The sequence below is a fragment of the Nerophis lumbriciformis genome, linkage group LG24 (assembly GCF_033978685.3).
Source record: "Nerophis lumbriciformis linkage group LG24, RoL_Nlum_v2.1, whole genome shotgun sequence".
Lineage (NCBI taxonomy): Eukaryota > Metazoa > Chordata > Actinopteri > Syngnathiformes > Syngnathidae > Nerophis > Nerophis lumbriciformis.
In genome coordinates this window covers 8,765,001-8,787,094 of record NC_084571.2, presented here as the reverse complement: position 1 = coordinate 8,787,094, position 22,094 = coordinate 8,765,001, and the positions used below count along the sequence as shown (strand labels likewise).

The following is a 22,094-nucleotide window of genomic DNA, read 5'->3' as shown; positions in this document are numbered from 1 at the left end:
TATATGTGTTGTGTGTTTGATGTGTTTGTGTGTTTAGGTGTGTTTTGTGAATGTTGATGTGTGTTTGTGTATTTAGTGTGTGTTTGTGTGTGTTTAAGTGTGTTTCTTTGTTGATTGTACTTGTGTGTGTTACTGTGTGTTTAAATGTGTTAATGTGTTTCATCTGTGTTTTGTGTATGTTGAAGTGTTTTTTGAATGTGTTTAGTGTGTCCATGTGTGTGTTTTATCTGTGTTTTGTGTACGTTCATGTGTCTAAGTGTGTTTGAGTGTTAGTGTGTGTTTGTGTGTGTTGATGTGTCGAAGTGTGTTTTATCTGTGTTTTGTGTATGTTCTTATGTGTGTTTAGTATGTTTAATGTGTGTTTTGTGTATGTGATTTGTGTTAAGTGTTTTTTTGTTTAAACTTGTTAAGTGTGTGTTCATGTGCGTTTGTGTGTGTTTAAATGTGTTTTGTTTGTTTGTGTGTGTTATTGTGTGTTTTATAGTTTTTGTGTGTTTAAGTGTGTTGTGTTTTATCTGTGTTAAGTGTGTGCTCATGTGTTAAGTGGGTTTGTTGTGTTAATATGTAAGTGACTTCCGTGTTTGTTTGTTTGTGTGTGTTTAAGTGTTTTATCTGTGTTTTGTGTTTGTTCATCCATCCACCTATCCATTTTCTACCGCTTCTCCCTTGTTCATGTGTGTGTTATTGTGTGTTTAAGTGTTTGTGTGCTTCAGTGTATTTAGTGTGTGTTAATGTGTGTTTTACTTATTTTTTGTGTGTTTGTGTGTGTGTTAATGTGTGTTTTACCTGTTTTGTGTTTGTTCATGTGTGTGTTTAAGTGTGTTATGTGTGTTTGTGTGTGTTGATGTGTGTTTAAGTGTGTTTTATCTGTGTTTTCTGTATGTTCCTGTGTGTGTTTAAGTGTGTTTGTGTGTTTATGTGTGTGTGTATGTGTGTGTTTAAGTGTTTTTGTGTGTTGTAATGTGTTTAAGTGGGTTTTATCTGTGTTTTGTGTACATTCTTGTGTGTTATTGTGTGTTAATATGTGTCAGTGCTTCTTGCAGCATGTGCACCATCCAGTGTGTCGGCGAGTGTTGTTGCATGTTGGTCACTTGTGTGTTAAGTGTGTGTTTGTGTGTTAGTGTGTGTGTGTGTGTGTGTGTGTTTTGTCTGTGTTTTTGTGTTAGGTGTGGTTTGTGTGTGTTTATGTGTCGAGACTGTTAGTGTGTGTTAATTGTGTGATTGTGCGTGTTAGTGTGTGTTTAGTGTTTTAGTGTGTGTGTCAGTGCATCTTTCTGCGTGTGCATCGTCCAGTGTGTCAGCGAGTGTTGTGTTGCATGTTGGTCGTGTGTGTGTGTGTGTGTGTTGATTTGTGTTTAAGTGTGCTTTATCTGTGTTTTGTGTATGTTATTGTGTGTTTAAGTGTTTTTGTGTGTTTATTGTGTGTTGATATGTGTTTAAGTGTGTTTTGTGTACGTTCTTGTGTGTGTTGTTTTGTGTCTGTGTGTTTAATGTGTGTTTGTTTATGTGTGTTATTATGTGTCAGTGCATCTTGCAGCATGTGCATCATCCAGTGTGTCGGCGAGTGTTGTGTTGCATGTTGGTCGTGTGCGTTTGTGTTTGTGTGTTTAAGTGTGCCAGTGTGTTTGTGTGTTTAAGTGTGTTTCGTATATGTTTATGCATGTGTTGATGTGTGTTTAAGTGTGCTTTTATCTGCGTTTAGTGTATGTTCCTGTGCATGTGTAAGTGTGTTTAGTGTGTGTCTTAAGTGTGTTTTATCTCTGTTTTGTGTATGTTATTGTGTATATAAGGGTTTTTGTGTGTGTCTTAAGTGTGTTTTATCTCTGTTTTGTGTATGTTATTGTGTATATAAGGGTTTTTGTGTGTTTTATCTCTGTTTTGTGTACGTTCTTGTGTGTTTGTGTGTATTTAGTGTGTGTTTATGACTGTTTAAATGTGTTTTATCTATGTTTTGTGTATGTTCATTATGTGTTTGTGTGTTTTTAGTGTGTGTCTAAGTGTTTTATCTCTGTATTCTGTTTATTGTGTGTTAAACTGTTTTTGTGTGTCCAGTGTGTTTTTGTGTGTTTTGACATGTTTTGTGTACGTTCTTGTGGGTGTTATTTTGTGTTTTTGTGTGTGTTGACATGTGTTTTGTGTACGTTCTTGTGTGTTTTCTGTTTGTGTTTTTGTGTGTCAGTGCATCTTGCAGCATGTGTGGTGTGTGTGTGTGTGTGTGCTTTTGTGTGTTTGTGTTAAGAGTGTGTTAACTGTGTGATTATGTGTGTTAAGTGTGTGTGTTTTTGTGTTAGGTGTGTTGAGTGTGTATTTGTGTGTTAATGTGTGTCTAAGTGTGTTTTATTTCTGTTTTGTGTATGTTTTTGTCTGTTGTGTGTTTTGTATGTGTGTTGTGTGCTTTATGTGTTTTGTGTATGTTCCTGTGTGTGTTTAAGTGTGTTTAGTGTGTGTCTAATTGTGTTTTATCTCTGTTTTGTGTATGTTTGTGTGTGTTGATATGTGTTTGTGTGTATTTAGTGTGTGTTTATGACTGTTTAAATGTGTTTTATCTATGTTTTGTGTATGTTCATTATGTGTTTGTGTGTTTTTAGTGTGTCTAAGTGTTTTATCTCTGTATTCTGTTTATTGTGTGTTAAACTGTTTTTGTGTGTCCAGTGTGTTTTTGTGTGTTTTGACATGTTTTGTGTACGTTCTTGTGGGTGTTATTTTGTGTTTTTGTGTGCGTTGACATGTGTTTTGTGTACGTTCTTGTGTGTTTTCTGTCTGTGTTTTTGTGTGTCAGTGCATCTTGCAGCATGTGTGGTGTGTGTGTGTGTGTGTGTGTGTGCTTTTGTGTGTTTGTGTTAAGAGTGTGTTAACTGTGTGATTATGTGTGTTAAGTGTGTGTGTTTTTGTGTTAGGTGTGTTGAGTGTGTATTTGTGTGTTAATGTGTGTCTAAGTGTGTTTTATTTCGGTTTTGTGTATGTTTTTGTCTGTTGTGTGTTTTGTATGTGTGTTGTGTGCTTTATGTGTTTTGTGTATGTTCCTGTGTGTGTTTAAGTGTGTTTAGTGTGTGTCTAATTGTGTTTTATCTCTGTTTTGTGTATGTTTGTGTGTGTTGATATGTGTTTGTGTGTTTAGTGTGTGTTAATGTGTCAGTGCATCTTGCAGCATGTGCATCATCCAGTGTGTCGGCGAGTGTTGTGTTGCATGTTGGTCTTGTGCGTTTGTGTTTGTGTGTTTAAGTGTGCCAGTGTGTTTGTGTGTTTAAGTGTGTTTCGTATATGTTTATGCATGTGTTGATGTGTGTTTAAGTGTGCTTTTATCTGCGTTTAGTGTATGTTCCTGTGCATGTGTAAGTGTGTTTAGTGTGTGTCTTAAGTGTGTTTTATCTCTGTTTTGTGTATGTTATTGTGTATATAAGGGTTTTTGTGTGTGTCTTAAGTGTGTTTTATCTCTGTTTTGTGTATGTTATTGTGTATATAAGGGTTTTTGTGTGTTTTATCTCTGTTTTGTGTACGTTCTTGTGTGTTTGTGTGTATTTAGTGTGTGTTTATGACTGTTTAAATGTGTTTTATCTATGTTTTGTGTATGTTCATTATGTGTTTGTGTGTTTTTAGTGTGTGTCTAAGTGTTTTATCTCTGTATTCTGTTTATTGTGTGTTAAACTGTTTTTGTGTGTCCAGTGTGTTTTTGTGTTTTGACATGTTTTGTGTCCGTTCTTGTGGGTGTTATTTTGTGTTTTTGTGTGCGTTGACATGTGTTTGGTGTACGTTCTTGTGTGTTTTCTGTCTGTGTTTTTGTGTGTCAGTGCATCTTGCAGCATGTGTGGTGTGTGTGCGTGTGTGTGCTTTTGTGTGTTTGTGTTCAGAGTGTGTTAACTGTGTGATTATGTGTGTTAAGTGTGTGTGTTTTTGTGTTAGGTGTGTATTTGTGTGTTAATGTGTGTCTAAGTGTGTTTTATTTCTGTTTTGTGTATGTTTTTGTCTGTTGTGTGTTTTGTATGTGTGTTGTGTGCTTTATGTGTTTTCTGTATGTTCCTGTGTGTGTTTAAGTGTGTTTAGTGTGTGTCTAATTGTGTTTTATCTCTGTTTTGTGTATGTTTGTGTGTGTTGATATGTGTTTGTGTGTTTGGTGTGTGTTAATGTGTCAGTGCATCTTGCAGCATGTGCATCATCCAGTGTGTTGGCGAGTGTTGTGTTGCGTGTGTGTGTGTGCTTTTGTGTGTTTGTGTTAAGAGTGTGTTAACTGTGTGATTATGTGTGTTAAGTGTGTGTGTTTTTGTGTTAGGTGTGTTGAGTGTGTATTTGTGTGTTAATGTGCGTCTAAGTGTGTTTTATTTCTGTTTTGTGTATGTTTTTGTCTGTTGTGTGTTTTGTATGTGTGTTGTGTGCTTTATGTGTTTTGTGTATGTTCCTGTGTGTGTTTAAGTGTGTTTAGTGTGTGTCTAATTGTGTTTTATCTCTGTTTTGTGTATGTTTGTGTGTGTTGATATGTGTTTGTGTGTTTAGTGTGTGTTAATGTGTCAGTGCATCTTGCAGCATGTGCATCATCCAGTGTGTTGGCGAGTGTTGTGTTGCATGTTTGTGGTGTGTGTTTACTGTGTGTTGATGTGTGTTAGTGTGTGTTTTTGTGTTAGGCGTGTTTTGTGTGTGTTTATGTGTGTGTTGTGACTGTTAGGATGTGTTAATGTGTGTTTAGTGTGTCAGTGCATCTTGCTGCGTGTATATCGTCCAGTGTGTCAGCAAGTGTTATGTTGGGTGTGTGTGTGTGTGTGTGTGTGTGTGTGTGTGTGTGTGTGTGTGTGTGTGTGTGTGTGTGTGTGTGTGTGTGTCCGTGTGTGTGTCCGTGAGAAGAACATTCCGGGTGCAGGAGGCCTCTGCAGTATTCTTGTGCCTTCCTGTTTAATCACATTTGCGGAGCTTACCAAAACGCGGAGGAGGAAGGCAACCTGGAGTCGGACGCTCAATGGTCACATCTCTTCCCACATGGCCACGCCCCCTCAGGACTGTGCCGCTCCTGGCCGTCCGTCACCGCTCAGCTCCGCCCTCGCTCCGCCTCCGGAGCGCAGCCGGCTCCGGGTTTTGTGTGAGGTTTGTTCCCTTGCTGGAAAGTAGGTCAGTGTTTGCTTTGTATTATTCAGCAAGTGAGGAGCACAGTGACACACACACACACACACACACACACACACACACACACCTCAAAGTCCCCTACAGTCCACCGGCAGCACAACACGTAAGGTCCGGGTCACAACGACCCACTTTGACCAGAAGTCCTCACAGCCATCAAATGCTGACACTATTTTTACCACCCTGCTTTTTTCTGTCAACAGATCAGCACAGCCTGGATCCTACCTGGAATGTCAGCCTCTTACGTAACACACACTTTTTTGGGCCTCCCTCTGAGCACACACACACACACACACACACACACACACACACACACACACACACACACACACACATGTATTTGTTACCTTCTTGAGACCTGAGAAAAAAGCCTACCTCTGTAGGACCAGCCTTTCTAGATATATAAAGATGTGTATTTACAACATTAATAATATATACATACTATGCAAGTATTACAAAACTTGTTGTGAAAAATGAGTTGGAATTTCACAAGAAAAAGGTCACAATTTCACAAGAAAAACTTAGAACGTTGGCAGTATTATAATAAAAGTCATAATTTAACTCAACGCAAGTCCAAATTTTACTAGAAAAACAGAACATTTGTGCAATATTATGATAAAAGTTGGAATTTTACTCTTAACAGTCGCAATTTTACAAAAAAAAGCTTAAAATTTGGGCAATTTTACGAAGAGTCGTAATTTTACTTGAAAAAAGTCACAATTTTATAAGAAAACTATAAAATGTTGTCAATATTATAATAATCGGAATTTTACTTGGCAAAATGATGTCAAAAGTCATCATTTTACTCAAAACATTTCACTATTTTACAAGAACAACAGAAAAATAGGCAATAATGTGATAAAAGTCAGAATTTTATATGACAAATGTCACCATTTTGCATTAAAAAGTAATAATTTTACGAGAAAATATTGCAACGTTACAGATACAGAAATAATATGAGAAATTGTTCCCAATTGTATAAGAAAAAAGTCGACACATTGTGAGAAAAAGACTGCTTTTAGTAAAAAAAATGTTTATTTTTTGTTTGTAATTGGTTTTTAATATCCATTAATTACTTAAAGGAAATAAGCGGTAGAAAATGGATGGATGGATGGATACTTAAAGTTATTACAATATGTCTCTATATACATATTTATTTAATTTTTTAATTAATTTTAGCCAAAGGGAGCGCATTTCAGTTTCTTACACACACTTGTTATTACATATGTTGACCAGAGGGGGAGCACTTTTAAAACTGACACACAGTCAATTTGAAAAATCCCTCCTTTTTGGGACCACCCTCATTTTGATAGATTTCACCACCAGGGGTGCAAATGAGACATTCTCTATTAGATGCAATGGTTTTCAGTATCGGGACCATGATTTATGTGCTAACTTGTTCACACCTCCTCATATGGAAGCTACTTTTTCTTGTTGATCAAGAAGGATAGAAATACAAGAACACACACACACACACACATATATATTTGTATTTGGTACCTTCTTGAGACCTGAGAAAAAATGCCGACCTCTTTAGGACCAGCCTTTCTAGATATATAAAGATATGTATTTACAACATTAATAATATATACATACTATGCAAGTATTACAAAACTTGTTGTGAAAAATGAGTTGGAATTTCACAAGAAAAAGGTCACAATTTCACAAGAAAAACTTAGAACGTTGGCAGTATTATAATAAAAGTCATAATTTAACTCAACGCAAGTCAAAATTTTACTAGAAAAACAGAACATTTGTGCAATATTATGATAAAAGTTGGAATTTTACTCTTAACAGTCGCAATTTTACAAAAAAAGCTTAAAATCTGGGCAATTTTATGAAGAGTCGTAATTTTACTTGAAAAAAGTCACAATTTTATAAGAAAACTATAAAATGTTGTCAATATTATAATAATCGGAATTTTACTTGGCAAAATGATGTCAAAAGTCATCATTTTACTCAAAACATTTCACTATTTTACAAGAACAACAGAAAAATAGGCAATAATGTGATAAAAGTCAGAATTTTATATGACAAATGTCACCATTTTGCATTAAAAAGTAATAATTTTACGAGAAAATATTGCAACGTTACAGAAACAGAAATAATATGAGAAATTGTTCCCAATTTTATAAGAAAAAAGTCGACACATTGTGAGAAAAAGACTGCTTTTAGTAAAAAAAAATTTTATTTTTTGTTTGTAATTGGTTTTTAATATCCATTAATTACTTAAAGGGAATAAGCGGTAGAAAATGGATGGATGGATACTTAAAGTTATTACAATATGTCTCTATATACATATTTATTTAATTTTTTAATTAATTTTAGCCAAAGGGAGCGCATTTCAGTTTCTTACACACACTTGTTATTACATATGTTGACCAGAGGGGGAGCACTTTTAAAACTGACACACAGTCAATTTGAAAAATCCCTCCTTTTTGGGACCACCCTCATTTTGATAGATTTCACCACCAGGGGTGCAAATGAGACATTCTCTATTAGATGCAATGGTTTTCAGTATCGGGACCATGATTTATGTGCTAACTTGTTCACACCTCCTCATATGGAAGCTACTTTTTCTTGTTGATCAAGAAGGATAGAAATACAAGAACACACACACACACACATATCCTTGTATTTGGTACCTTCTTGAGACCTGAGAAAAAATGCCGACCTCTTTAGGACCAGCCTTTCTAGATATATAAAGATGTGTATTTACAACATTAATAATATATACATACTATGCAAATATAAAGAAAAGCTTGTTGTGAAAAATGAGTTGGAATTTCACAAGAAAAAGGTCACAATTTCACAAGAAAAACTTAGAACGTTGGCAGTATTATAATAAAAGTCATAATTTAACTCAACGCAAGTCCAAGTTTTACTAGAAAAACAGAACATTTGTGCAATATTATGATAAAAGTTGGAATTTTACTCTTAACAGTCGCAATTTTACAAAAAAAAGCTTAAAATTTGGGCAATTTTATGAAGAGTCGTAATTTTACTTGAAAAAAGTCACAATTTTATAAGAAAACTATAAAATGTTGTCAATATTATAATAATCGGAATTTTACTTGGCAAAATGATGTCAAAAGTCATCATTTTACTCAAAGCATTTCACTATTTTACAAGAACAACAGAAAAATAGGCAATAATGTGATAAAAGTCAGAATTTTATATGACAAATGTCACCATTTTGCATTAAAAAGTCATAATTTTACGAGAAAATATTGCAACATTACAGAAACAGAAATAATATGAGAAATTGTTCCCAATTTTATAAGAAAAAAGTCGACACATTGTGAGAAAAAGACTGCTTTTAGTAAAAAAAAATGTTTATTTTTTGTTTGTAATTGGTTTTTAATATCCATTAATTACTTAAAGGGAATAAGCGGTAGAAAATGGATGGATGGATGGATACTTAAAGTTATTACAATATGTCTCTATATACATATTTATTTAATTTTTTTATTAATTTTAGCCAAAGGGAGCGCATTTCAGTTTCTTACACACACTTGTTATTACATATGTTGACCAGAGGGGGAGCACTTTTAAAACTGACACACAGTCAATTTGAAAAATCCCTCCTTTTTGGGACCACCCTCATTTTGATAGATTTCACCACCAGGGGTGCAAATGAGACATTCTCTATTAGATGCAATGGTTTTCAGTATCGGGACCATGATTTATGTGCTAACTTGTTCACACCTCCTCATATGGAAGCTACTTTTTCTTGTTGATCAAGAAGGATAGAAATACAAGAACACACACACACACACACATATCCTTGTATTTGTTACCTTCTTGAGACCTGAGAAAAAATGCCGACCTCTTTAGGACCAGCCTTTCTAGATATATAAAGATATGTATTTACAACATTAATAATATATACATACTATGCAAGTATTACAAAACGTGTTGTGAAAAATGAGTTGGAATTTCACAAGAAAAAGGTCACAATTTCACAAGAAAAACTTAGAATGTTGGCAGTATTACAATAAAAGTCATAATTTAACTCAACGCAAGTCCAAATTTTACTAGAAAAACAGAACATTTGTGCAATATTATGATAAAAGTTGGAATTTTACTCTTAACATTCGCAATTTTACAAAAAAAGCTTAAAATCTGGGCAATTTTATGAAGAGTCGTAATTTTACTTGAAAAAAGTCACAATTTTATAAGAAAACTATCAAATGTTGTCAATATTATAATAATCGGAATTTTACTTGGCAAAATGATGTCAAAAGTCATCATTTTACTCAAAGCATTTCACTATTTTACAAGAACAACAGAAAAATAGGCAATAATGTGATAGTCAGAATTTTATATGACAAATGTCACCATTTTGCATTAAAAAGTAATAATTTTACGAGAAAATATTGCAACATTACAGAAACAGAAATAATATGAGAAATTGTTCCCAATTTTATAAGAAAAAAGTCGACACATTGTGAGAAAAAGACTGCTTTTAGTAAAAAAAAAAATGTTTATTTTTTGTTTGTAATTGGTTTTTAATATCCATTAATTACTTAAAGGGAATAAGCGGTAGAAAATGGATGGATGGATGGATACTTAAAGTTATTACAATATGTCTCTATATACATATTTATTTAATTTTTTAATTAATTTTAGCCAAAGGGAGCGCATTTCAGTTTCTTACACACACTTGTTATTACATATGTTGACCAGAGGGGGAGCACTTTTAAAACTGACACACAGTCAATTTGAAAAATCCCTCCTTTTTGGGACCACCCTCATTTTGATAGATTTCACCACCAGGGGTGCAAATGAGACATTCTCTATTAGATGCAATGGTTTTCAGTATCGGGACCATGATTTATGTGCTAACTTGTTCACACCTCCTCATATGGAAGCTACTTTTTCTTGTTGATCAAGAAGGATAGAAATACAAGAACACACACACACACACACATATCCTTGTATTTGGTACCTTCTTGAGACCTGAGAAAAAATGCCGACCTCTTTAGGACCAGCCTTTCTAGATATATAAAGATATGTATTTACAACATTAATAATATATACATACTATGCAAGTATTACAAAACTTGTTGTGAAAAATGAGTTGGAATTTCACAAGAAAAAGGTCACAATTTCACAAGAAAAACTGAACATTTGTGCAATATTATGATAAAAGTTGGAATTTTACTCAATAACAGTTGCAGTTTTACAAGAAAAGCTTAAAATGTTGGCAATTTTATGAAAAGAGTCGTTATTCTACTCCACAAAAGTCCCAATTTTATAAGAAAACCAACATTTTGGCAATGTTATAATAATAATCGGAATTTTACTCGGCAAAATGATGACAAAAGTCATCATTTTACTCAAGAAATGTCACAATTTTACAAGAACAACAAAAACATTGGGCAATATTGTGATAAAAGTCATAATTTTATATGACAAATGTCACCATTTTGCATTAAAAAGTAATACTTTTACATAAAGAAGTAATAATTCTACAAGGAAATATTGCAATATTACAGAAACAGAAAGAATATGAGAAATTGTTCCTCCTTTTTGGGACCACCTTCATTTTGATAGATTCCACCACCAGGGGTGCAAATGAGACATTCTCTATTAGATGCAATGGTTTTCAGTATCGGGACCATGATTTATGTGCTAACTTGTTCACACCTCCTCATATGGAAGGTACTTTTCCTTGTTGATGTCTCAAGAAGAATAAAAATACAGGAACACACTCACACACACACATTTTCTTGTATTTGCTACCTTCTTGAAACCTCGGAAAAAAAGTCGACCTCTTTAGGACCAGCCTTTCTAGATATATAAGGATGTGTATTTACAACATTAATAATATATATATACGATAAGCTTGTTGTGAAAAATGAGTTGGAATTTCACAGGAAAAAGGTCACAATTTCACAAGAAAAACTTAACATTTGTGCAATATTATGATAAAAGTTGGAATTTTACTCAATAACAGTCGCAATTTTACAAGGAAAGCTTAAAATATTGGCGATTTTATGAAAAGTGTAGTAATTAAATTCGACAAAAGTCCCAATTTCATAAGAAAACCTTAAAATGTTGAGTTGAGTTTGAGTTTATTTCGAACATGCAAGCATACAACATGATACATCACAATTTCTAGTTTCTCTTTTCAACATGTTCGAAAGGGAGTAGGTAGAAGCAGAACTTATTTAATCCTACCCCTTTTCTTTTACATAAAACTTTTGTTCACTTCCTGTTCTCAATTTATTCACAATATACTCCATAAGTAATCACAATAAAAATAAATAAATAATTTTCAGTAAAGTAAGTTATATTTCATATGGTGAGATAAGTAAGATTATTTTGAAAATGAAAGAATGGATGGACGAAATAAATTCAGAATGTTTATCATGGTTCTTCTTCTTTGTACTTTGTAAACACTTTAAGTTTGAAGAGTTTCTTGAAGTGGATCATATTAGTACATTGTTTGATTGCTTTGCTTTGCTTAATGTTGGCAATATTGTAATAATAATCGGAATTTTATTTGGGAAAATTAAAAGACAAAAGTCATAATTTTACTCCAAAAATGTCACAATTTTACAAGGACAACAAAAAAATTGGCAATATTGTGATAAAACTCAGAATTTTACATGACAAATTTCACAATTTTGCATTAAAAAGTAATAATTTTACATAAAGAAGTAATAATTTTATGAGGAAATATTGCAATATTACAGAAACAGAAATAATATGAGAAATTGTTCCCAATTTTATAGGAAAGAAGTCGACACATTGTAAGAAAAAGACTGATTTTAGTAAAAAAAAAAAAAAAAATCAAATTTTTTGTTTGTAATTGGCTTTTAATCTTCATTAATTACTTCAAGTTGTGTATATATATATATATATATTTATTTAATTTTTTTTATTGATTTTGGCCAAAGAGGGCAAATTTAAATTTCTTACACACACTTGTTATTACATATGTTGACCAGACAGGTAGCACTTCAAATTTCTTACACACACTTGTTATTTCATATGTTGACCAGACAGGTAGCACTTCAAATTTCTTACACACACTTGTTATTACATATGTTGACCAGACGGGTAGCACTTCAAATTTCTTACACACAATTGTTATTTCATATGTTGACCAGAGGGGGAGCACTTTTAAAACCGACACAGTCAATTTGAAAAATCCCTCCTTTTTGGGACCACCCTCATTTAGATTTCACCACCAGGGGTGCAAATGAGACATTCTCTATTAGATGCAATGGTTTTCCGTATTGGGACCATGATTTATGTCCTAACTTGTTCACACCTCCTCATATGAAAGCTACTTTTCCTTGTTGATGTCTCAAGAAGGGTAGAAATACAAGCACACACACACACACACACACACACACACACAGGTGACACATGAGTGACATGAAGTGAAATGTGCTCCCAGAAAACCAGACTGAGCTGACTAGAGCTCGGTGACCTTCTTCTTCATCGCCATCATCCGAGGAAGACGACGTCCTCTCTGTCGGTCATTCCGATAAAAGTGACAACAAGCGGGCGATAACCTTTCCTCTGTCTTTAAAGTGCAAATTGGGGAGAAAACAAGTGTCTTGTGTTCTCCAAAGAAAAACACAAAACGTTAGCATGCAGATAGCGGCGATGAGGATCCAAATGCTACTGAGCTAAAAGGTCAGCTAAAGGTGACAAACGGTATGAAAAGTGTCACCTGATAACACTTTGTTTCCTTTTACACGTTTATTTTACAGTGAAGCCCGAGCTCGTAGAAGCTAGCCACGCAGAACGACAACAATGGCCGCAGCCGTGTTATCAACCAGTGACGGGGCACAAAAAATCAATTCACATCCGAATGGCAATTCTTACTCATTCCTGTTCTAAATACATTGACAATTTTCAAAAATCTAATAAAAAGTATTTATTACAACATCCATCCTTCCATGCTTTTGTAATTTATATATTTTTTTATTGATTTTTGAAAATTACGAATCCATTTAGTGTGTGTGTGTGTGTGTGTGTGCGTGCGTGCGTGTATATATGTGTATATAAAATGTGTGTGTGTGTGTGTATATATATATATATATATATATATATATACACACACAAACCCCGTTTCCATATGAGTTGGGAAATTGTGTTAGATGTAAATATAAACGGAATACAATGATTTGTAAATCCTTTTCAACCCATATTCAATTGAATGCACTACAAAGACAAGATATTTGATGTTCAAACTCATAAACTTTTTTTTTTTTTTTGCAAATAATAATTAACTTAGAATTTCATGGCTGCAACACGTGCCAAAGTAGTTGGGAAAGGGCATGTTCACCACTGTGTTACATCACCTTTTCTTTTAACAACACTCAATAAACGATTGGGAACTGAGGAAACTAATTGTTGAAGCTTTGAAAGTGGAATTCTTTCCCATTCTTGTTTTATGTAAAGCTTCAGTCGTTCAACAGTCCGGGGTCTCCGCTGTCGTATTTTACGCTTCATAATGTGCCACACATTTTCGATGGGAGACAGGTCTGGACTGCAGGCGGACCAGTAAAGTACCCGCACTCTTTTTTTACGAAGCCACGCTGTTGTAACATGTGCTGAATGTGGCTTGGCATTGTCTTGCTGAAATAAGCAGGGGCGTTTATGAAAAAGACGGCGCTTAGATGGCAGCATATGTTGTTCCAAATCCTGTATGTACCTTTCAGCATTAATGGTGCCTTCACAGATGTGTAAGTTACCCATGCCTTAGGCACTAATGCACCCCCATACCATCACAGATGCTGGCTTTTGAACTTTGCGTCGATAACAGTCTGGATGGTTCGCTTCCCCTTTGGTCCGGATGACGCGATGTCGAATATTTCCAAGAACAATTTCAAATGTGGACTCGTCAGACCACAGAACACTTTTCCACTTTTCATGAGTCCATCTTAGATGATCTCGGGCCCAGAGAAGCTGGCGGCGTTTCTGGGTGTTGTTGATAAATGGCTTTCGCTTTGCGTAGTAGAGCTTTAACTTGCACTTACAGATGTAGTGTTCCTGAGCCCATGTGGTGATATCCTTTAGAGATTGATGTCGGTTTTTGATACAGTGCTGTCTGAGGGATCGAAGGTCACGGTCATTCAATGTTGGTTTCCGGCCATGCCGCTTACGTGGAGTGATTTCTCCAGATTCTCTGAAACTTTTGATGATATTATGGACCGTAGATGTTGAAATCCCGAAATTTCTTGCAATTGCACTTTGAGAAATGTTGTTCTTAAACTGTTTGACTATTTGCTCACGCAGTTGTGGACATAGAGGTGTACCTTGCCCCATCCTTTCTTGTGAGGGAGTACTGGAGAGTGCTCCCTCTGGTGATTCCCTTGTTCTACTGGGTGACTTCAATGCTCACGTTGGCAACGACAGTAAGACCTGGAGAAGCATGATTGGGAGAAACGGCCACCCTGATTTGAACCAGAGTGGTGTTTTGTTATTGTACTTTTGTGCTTGTCACAGATTGTCCATAACAAACACAATGTTCAAACATAAGGGTGTCCATATGTGCACTTGCCATCAGGACACCCTATTGCAGTTCGATGATCGACTATGTGGTTGTATCATCGGATTTGCGGTCTCATGTTTTGGACACTCGGGTGAAGAGAGGGGTGGAGCTTTCAACTGATCCCCACCTGGTGGTGAGTCGGCTTCGATGGTGGGGGAGGATACCGGACAGACTTGGCAGGCCCAAATGCATTGTGAGGGTCTGGTGGGAATGTCTAGCAGAGTCTCCCGTCAGAGAGAGTTTCAATTACCCGTACCACCGCCAGGAGAACTTTGAACATGTTACGAGGGAGGTGTTGGATATTGAGTCTGAGTGGACCATGTTCCGTGCCTCTATTGTCAAGACAGCAGATGTTTCCGCAAGGTGGTCAGTACCTGCCGTGACGGTAATCACAGAACTCGCTGATGGACACCAGCGGTGGAGAATGCTGTCAAGCTGAAGGAGTCCTATCGGGTCCTTTTGGCTCATGGGACTCTGGAGGCAGCTGATAGGTACCGACAGGCCAAGCGGTGTGCGGCTCTGGCGGATGCAGAGGCAAAAAATGGGAGGAGTTCGGAGGAGCCCTGGACAACGACTTCCGGACAGCTTTGAAGCGATTCTAGACAACCATCTGCCACCTCAGGAGAAGAAAGCAGTGCACTGTCAACACCGTGTATGGTGGGGACGGTGTGCTGCTGACGTCGACTGGGGATGTTGTGGATCGGTGAAAAGAATACTTTGAAGACCTCCTCGATCCCACCTACACGTCTTCCGATGAGGAAGCAGTGCCTTGGCACTCCGTGATGGGCTCTCCTATTCTGGGTCTGAGGTTGCCGAGGTAGTTAAGAAGCTCCTCGGTGGCAGGGCCCCGGGGGTGGATGAGATCCGCCTGGAGTTCCTTAAGGCTCTGGATGCTGTGGGGCTGTCGTGGTTGACAAGACTCTGCATCATTGCATGGACATCGGGGGCGGTACCTCTGGATTGGCAGACTGAGGTGGTGGTCCTTCTATCTAAAAAGGGCAATTAGATGGTGTGTTCCAATTATCAGGGGATCACACCCCTCAGCCTTCAGGTGTACTGGAGAGGATGCTACGTCAGATAGTCGAACCTCAGATTCAGGAGGAGCAGTGTGGTTTTTGTCCTGGTCATGGAACTGTAGACTAACTCTATACTCTCAGCAGGGTCCTTGAGGGTGCATGGGAGTTTGCCCAACAAGTCAACATGTGTTTTGTGGACTCTGAGAAGGCATTCGACCGTGTCCCTCTGGAAGTCCTTTGGAGAGTGCCCAGAGAGTATGGGGTATCGGACCGCCTGATAGTTGCGATGATCAGTGTCAAAGCTTGGTCCGCATTACCGGCAATAAGTTGGACCTGTTTCCAGTGAGGGTTGGGCTTTGCCAGGGCTGCTCTTTGTCACAGATTCTGTTTAGAACTTTTATGGACAGAATTCTAGGCGCAGTCAGGGCGTTGAGGGGATCCGGTTTGGTGGTTGCAGGATTAGGTCTCTACTTTTTGCGGATGATGTGGTCCTGCTGGCTTCATCTGACCAGGCTCTTCAGCTCTCACTGGATCGGTTCACAGCAGGGTGTGAAGCGACTGGGATAGGAATCAGCACTTCCAAGTCTGAGTCCATGGTACTCGCCCGGAAAAGGGTGGATTTCCATCTCTGGGTTGGGGAGGAGATTTTGCCCCAAGTGGAGCAGTTTAAGTACCTCGGGGTCTTGTTCATGAGTGGGAGCAGAGTGGATTGTAAGATCGACAGGCGAATCAGGGCGGCGTCTGCAGTGATGCGGACACCATATCGATCCATCATGGTGAAGAAGGAGCTAAGCCGAAAGTCAAAGCTCTCAATTTATCGGTCGATGTTCTCTCGTACAGCCATGAACTTTGGGTTATGACCGAAAAGACAAGACCACGGGTACAAGTGGTTGAAGTGAGTTTCCTCCGCCGGGTGGCGAGGCTCTGCCTTAGAGATAGGGTGAGAAGCTCTACCATTCGTGAGGAGCTCAGAGTAAAGCCGCTGCTCCTCCACAGCTAAAAGAAGCCAGATGAGGTGGTTCGGGCATCTGGTCAGGATGCCACCCGAATGCTTCCCTGGGTAGGTGTTTAGGGCGCGTCCGACCGGTAGGAGACCACGGGGAACACCCAGGACACGGTGGAGAGACCATGTCTCCTAGATGGCCTGGGAACACCTCGGGATCCCTGGGGAGGAGCCAGACGAAGGCTGCTGCCCCCGTGACCCGACTTCGGATAAGCAAAAGAAGATGGATGGAAACCAACTACTAAAAACACATGTAAGTGCTAAAAACTCATTTAAGACTAAAGAGACTTACTAAAAAAAATTATATTTAATTGTGATTGCCGACTTTGTATTTGACCAAAACTCAAGAACAATAACGGCGTCAAATAAATATGAATATATAAATGTATTTTCTGTATGATTAAAATGTTGTTTTTTTTTACATGTTTTACAGTAAAAGTGGCCGAATTTGAGTCAGGAATGCAAGATGAGGCTGCGATGAACTCGGTCACCTTTTGATTGCAAACTTCTTGATGTACCGGTTTGGAAGACACGCGTCTGTTGGTGTTGCGTCATCCTGGTTAATCGGTTCCAGCTCTGACGTAAACACATTTCTGCGAAGTAGGATAATTATTTTTAAATGGAATATTTTCCTGGTTCAATTGGTTTGTGACTAACAGTCATGTTGTCACCTTTACAATGCAAGCCTCATTGCTGTGGTTGTCACCCGGCCACTTAAACACATCCACTACCTGGAAATACTGTATCACACCCTGGATGTGCTGAAACCATGGGCGTATGTTCTGCAAAAACTTGGTGAACTTGACAGTCGCAGCTACGATCATTAGCAATTTTGTGCTGTTAACATTGCGTGTCACGTGGCGCTGAAGATGAAGTACTTCCACAGAGTTCATCTCCACTTAGCATTGCTAGCAACATCTAAAAGCTGTCTTGTTAGCATCATGCGGCGCGTCGGTACGGCTACGCCTCGCCCTAAGAAATCGCCGAAGATGAAGAATCAAAAAGTTGTTCTGCTAAAAAAGTTTGTCAACTTGACTGCCGCCGTGTTGTTAGCATTGTCACCTTCAACATGCAATATGAACGTATTTATCATCACCCCATTGTCAAGGAACATACTGCATATTTTTTTATGCGACCAAACAAAAAATGGATTTGCAAACAAAAATAATGTATTTAAAAATAAAAATAAAATATTTTATTTGTATTTATTTATTTTGTTTAATTTTATACACATATTTACATTATTTCTATATGGTGTTCTTTTATTGGACTGGTAAATATGACTGATCAACAAAACAAAAAACGTAATTTTTGTTTGTTATTGTTTGTTTTTATTCTCTTTTATTAATGTTATTATTATTATTATTATTATTGGTGATACTGTTGTTGATATTCTTTTTTTGTGTGTGTTTTATTATGTCTTCTCAATTGTTCTATTGCGAGACTAGGATTGGTTAAAAATTAATATTGTTCTTTTATTGGACTGATTAATATTTTGAGGGATTTTTGTCAATTAAATTAGATTAAATACAAATATTTACAAACAAAAAATATTTATTTTTTATTTTGGTTATGACTCAAATTTTTTAAAATTTTTATTTCAAATTGTTATTTCAATTTAATCAATAATATTAATGAATTCAAATAATTATTCGTTTTTTCAGGTTGCATCAACAGAAAATAATGAATTTAAAACTTAAATGAACACCTAATTTTGGCCCAAAATGTGTGGAGTGTGCTTAAAAAAGCGTGCGATTTTGCGAAGTCGTAATATTTGAGGCGCCATGTGGCGAAGGAGGACTGTTTCTAGAAACATTATCATTATTTTGTTGTTCTGACTTATTATTGTGTTGTTGTGGTCTCGTCGCACAGGCGTGGCGTGGCGGTTACCATGGCAACAGAAATGGACCTGCAGCGCGGCGAGATAACGCCTGGTTGGCGCTGCCAGGCATGGAGAGGCGCCAACGGGAGCCTGAAAGTCTGCATGCAGGCTCGTTAAAAGCGGCGCGCCCGGCAGGTATGTGGGCGTGGCCTCGCACGGCCGTAAACATGGCGTGTTTACTGCCTCCTTGAGTGAAGACTAAAAGATTTCCTAGAAAGCCGTTCAGGTTTAGTGAGGAAGTACTTTTTTGGTACCTGTGTGGGCGGAGCTACACACAGTGCAGTGTGTTGATTGGTGGATTATCATGCTAGCATATTAATATTCTTATGGACGTGAAATGAAGTCATGAATGATGTTTTTGTAATGGTTATTAGGAGTGTTGTGGTAGGACGCCCCTCCCCCGCCCCCCAGCATGGAGGTCACGCTGCGACCTCCTGCCTGGAGGTCAGAGGTCAGGAGCTGACGCCCTGAGCAAGGTGAGGCGGTCTCCTAGCAACAGCAGGAGGACGCAGAGACGCTTGCAGAGTTTCAAAGATGGCGGCCGAGTCAAAAGTGGCCGGTGTTGGACGTGCGCTAACAGGCCGCCATCTTGCATAGCCTTGTCGGTCACAGTCTGGTTACACACACACACACACACACACACACACACACACACACACACACACACACACACACACACTTGTTGTGTACTTGTGTAGATGTCCTTTTTATCATCTCCTTTTTTATCTTCTTATTTTTCTTTTTTTCCTTCTATGTCTTCTTCTTTTTCTACTTCTTCTCCTTTTTCTCCTTCTTTTTGTTCTTCTTCTTCATCTCCTTCTTATCCTTCTTTTTCTTCTTTTCCTTCTATTTATTTTTCTTCTTGTCCTTCTTCTTGTTCTTCTACTTCTTCTCCTTCTCCTCCTTTTCATTCTCTTCCTTCCTCTCCTTCTTTTTCTTCTTCTTCTTCTTCATCTCCTTCTTATCGTTATCCTTCTTCTTTTTCTTCTTCTCCTCCTTCTCCTTCTTCATGTCTTTCTTCTTCTCTTCCTTCTTTTTCTTCTTCTACTTCTTCTTTTTCTCCCTCTTCTGCTTCATTTCTTTCTTCTCATTCTCCTTTTCATTCTCTTCCTTCCTCTCATTCTTTTTCTTCTTCTTCTCCTTCTTCTTTTTATACTTCTTCTTCATGTCTTTCCTCTTCCATCTCCTTCTTCTTTTTCTTCTCCTCCTTTTATTTTTCCTTATTTTTTCTTCTTGTCCTCCTTCTTCTTCTACTACTTCTCCCCCTTCTTCTTCTACTTTTTATTCTTCATCTCCTTCTTTTTTTCCTCCTCTTACTTTCTTTTTCTTCTTCTCCTTCTATTTCTTCTTCTTCTTCTTCTTCCAATTCTCCCTTTCCTTGTCCTTGTTCTTCTTTCTATATTTCCTTCTTCTCCTTCTTTTTCTTCTTCTCCTTTTTTTCTTCACATTGTTCTTCTCCCCATTATTCTCTTCCTCCTCCTTCTTTATCCCATTTTTCTTTTTCTACTTCTTCTCATTTTTCTCCTTCTTCTTCTTCCCATTTTTCTTCTTCTTCTTTCCATTCTTTTTCTCCGTCTCCTTTATCTTCTTCTTCCCATTTTTTGTTCTCCTCCTTCTTCTTGTCCTTTTAGTTTTTCTTCTTCTCCTTCATTTTTTCTTTTTCCTTTTCTTTTTTCTCCTTCTTCTCCTTTTCTCCTTCTTCTTCTTCTTCTTCTTCTTCTTCTTCTTCTTATCTTCTCCTTCTTTTTTTCTTTTCTTTCTATTTCTTGTCTTTCTTATTACTATTTTTCTCCTCTTTCTTCTTCTTCTCCTTATTCTTCTACTCTTACTTTTTTTGTCTTCTTCCCCTTCCTCACCCAGCGCATAAGGTTGGTCTTTTCAATGATTATATCGACATTTTTTTACTATCACAAAATCTCTAGTTTTTATGTGAATGGACAGACACGTGTTTGTGTACATGATGTTTGTAGGTAAATGGACAGACAGGTGTTTGTTTGCATGATGTTCTTATGTGAATGGACAGACACATGTTTGCATGATCTTTGTAAGTGTATGGACACAAGGTTGGTCTCCTTATCTATTTTAATGAAGTCATTTGCAAAAGGTAAACATGCTCGGCTTTAGGCTACTAGTCGCTAGCGGCTACACAACAGCTAAGCACACAAGCTAGACATAGGTAATAATCATTGAACAATAAAACAACCAGTGTTGGGTTAGTTACTGAAAACCAGTAACTAGTTACAGTTACTAGTTACTTTATTTCAAAAGTAACTCAGTTACTAACTCAGTTACTTACACCAAAAAGTAATGCGTTACTGTGAAAAGTAACTATTTAGTTACTTCTTCTACTTTTTGTTTTTAAAGCTCCCATTAATGCCCTTTTAGCCTTCATTTCAGTACTGTTATTGCACTGGAGAATAATACAATCTGTTGATCAACTTGACATGCATTTGCTTCACTGAACTCTGCTAAGCAATGTGCTCTACATACAACACACAAAGACAAAGATATGTTTCAAAGGGCCAATTTATTTCAGGCCAGAACAAATTGACAAAACTATTTGAAATAGCTGCAACATAACATACATAAGTAACAAACAGCATAATAACACTAACACTAACCACGTTAAACCCAGATTCCAAACTAACAAAGGTCTTAACTCATTCTCTTTCTATGCCACTTCAATATGGAATCCATTCACAACAGTTGTAAAATAAAGGGCATCTCTATCCTCCTTCAAAACCGCACTAAAAGAACACCTCCAGGCAACTACAACCCTAAACTAACACCCTCCCTTCCACATAATACCTCTTCGGGTTGTAAATAATCAACTGTAGACATGTTTTCTTATACTTTCTGATCTCTCTCTCTGTGTCCACTACTTGCTGTACATATCCTACCAAGTCAGTCCTACACTGTTTCAATGTCCATTTCTCTGATGATGCAATTGTTGATGCTGATTGTTGATGACAGAAGTGTTGATACCAACCAAACCTAACCCCCCCCCCCCCCCCCCCCCCTCACCCCCGTCCTCCATATCCCACACCCCGGATTGTAAATAATTCAATGTATATACCCTGATGATTATCTTGTGTGATGACTGTATTTTGATGATAGTATATATCTGATAGTATATATCTGTATCATGAATCAGTGGACCCCGACTTAAACAAGTTGAAAAACTTATTGGGGTGTTACCATTTAGTGGTCAATTATACGGAATATGTACTGTACTGTGCAATCTACTAATAAAAGTTTCAATCAATCAATCAACAACATAGCTGTAAAGCTGGCTTCACCTAAGGAAGGCACACGTGACATACACAGAGCCTAACCAGGCAGATTTGAATTGTTGTTTTGGGCAGTAAACCGCGGGATCTTTGATCCAAGACACAACTTACATTTAACTAAAATGTTCTTTTCTTTGTGCTCGACAAAAGAAAAGAAGTGAGAATATCTCATACTTGCCAACCCTCCCGAATTTCAGTGCCTCTCCCTGGGACAACCATTCTCCCAAATGTCTCCCGATTTCCAGCCGGACTTAAGGCACGCCCCCTCCAGGTCCGT

General features: G+C 37.3%; 1 long non-coding RNA gene across 1 annotated transcript; it reads left to right on the top strand.

The window, feature by feature from the left end:
* Positions 1-5,307: 5,307 nt before the first annotated feature.
* Positions 5,308-12,973, top strand: LOC133620188 (uncharacterized). The gene is made up of 3 exons (XR_009817488.1): positions 5,308-5,351; positions 12,521-12,762; positions 12,840-12,973. It is a non-coding gene; the product is annotated as an uncharacterized lncRNA (long non-coding RNA).
* The last annotated feature ends 9,121 nt before the right edge of the window (positions 12,974-22,094 follow it).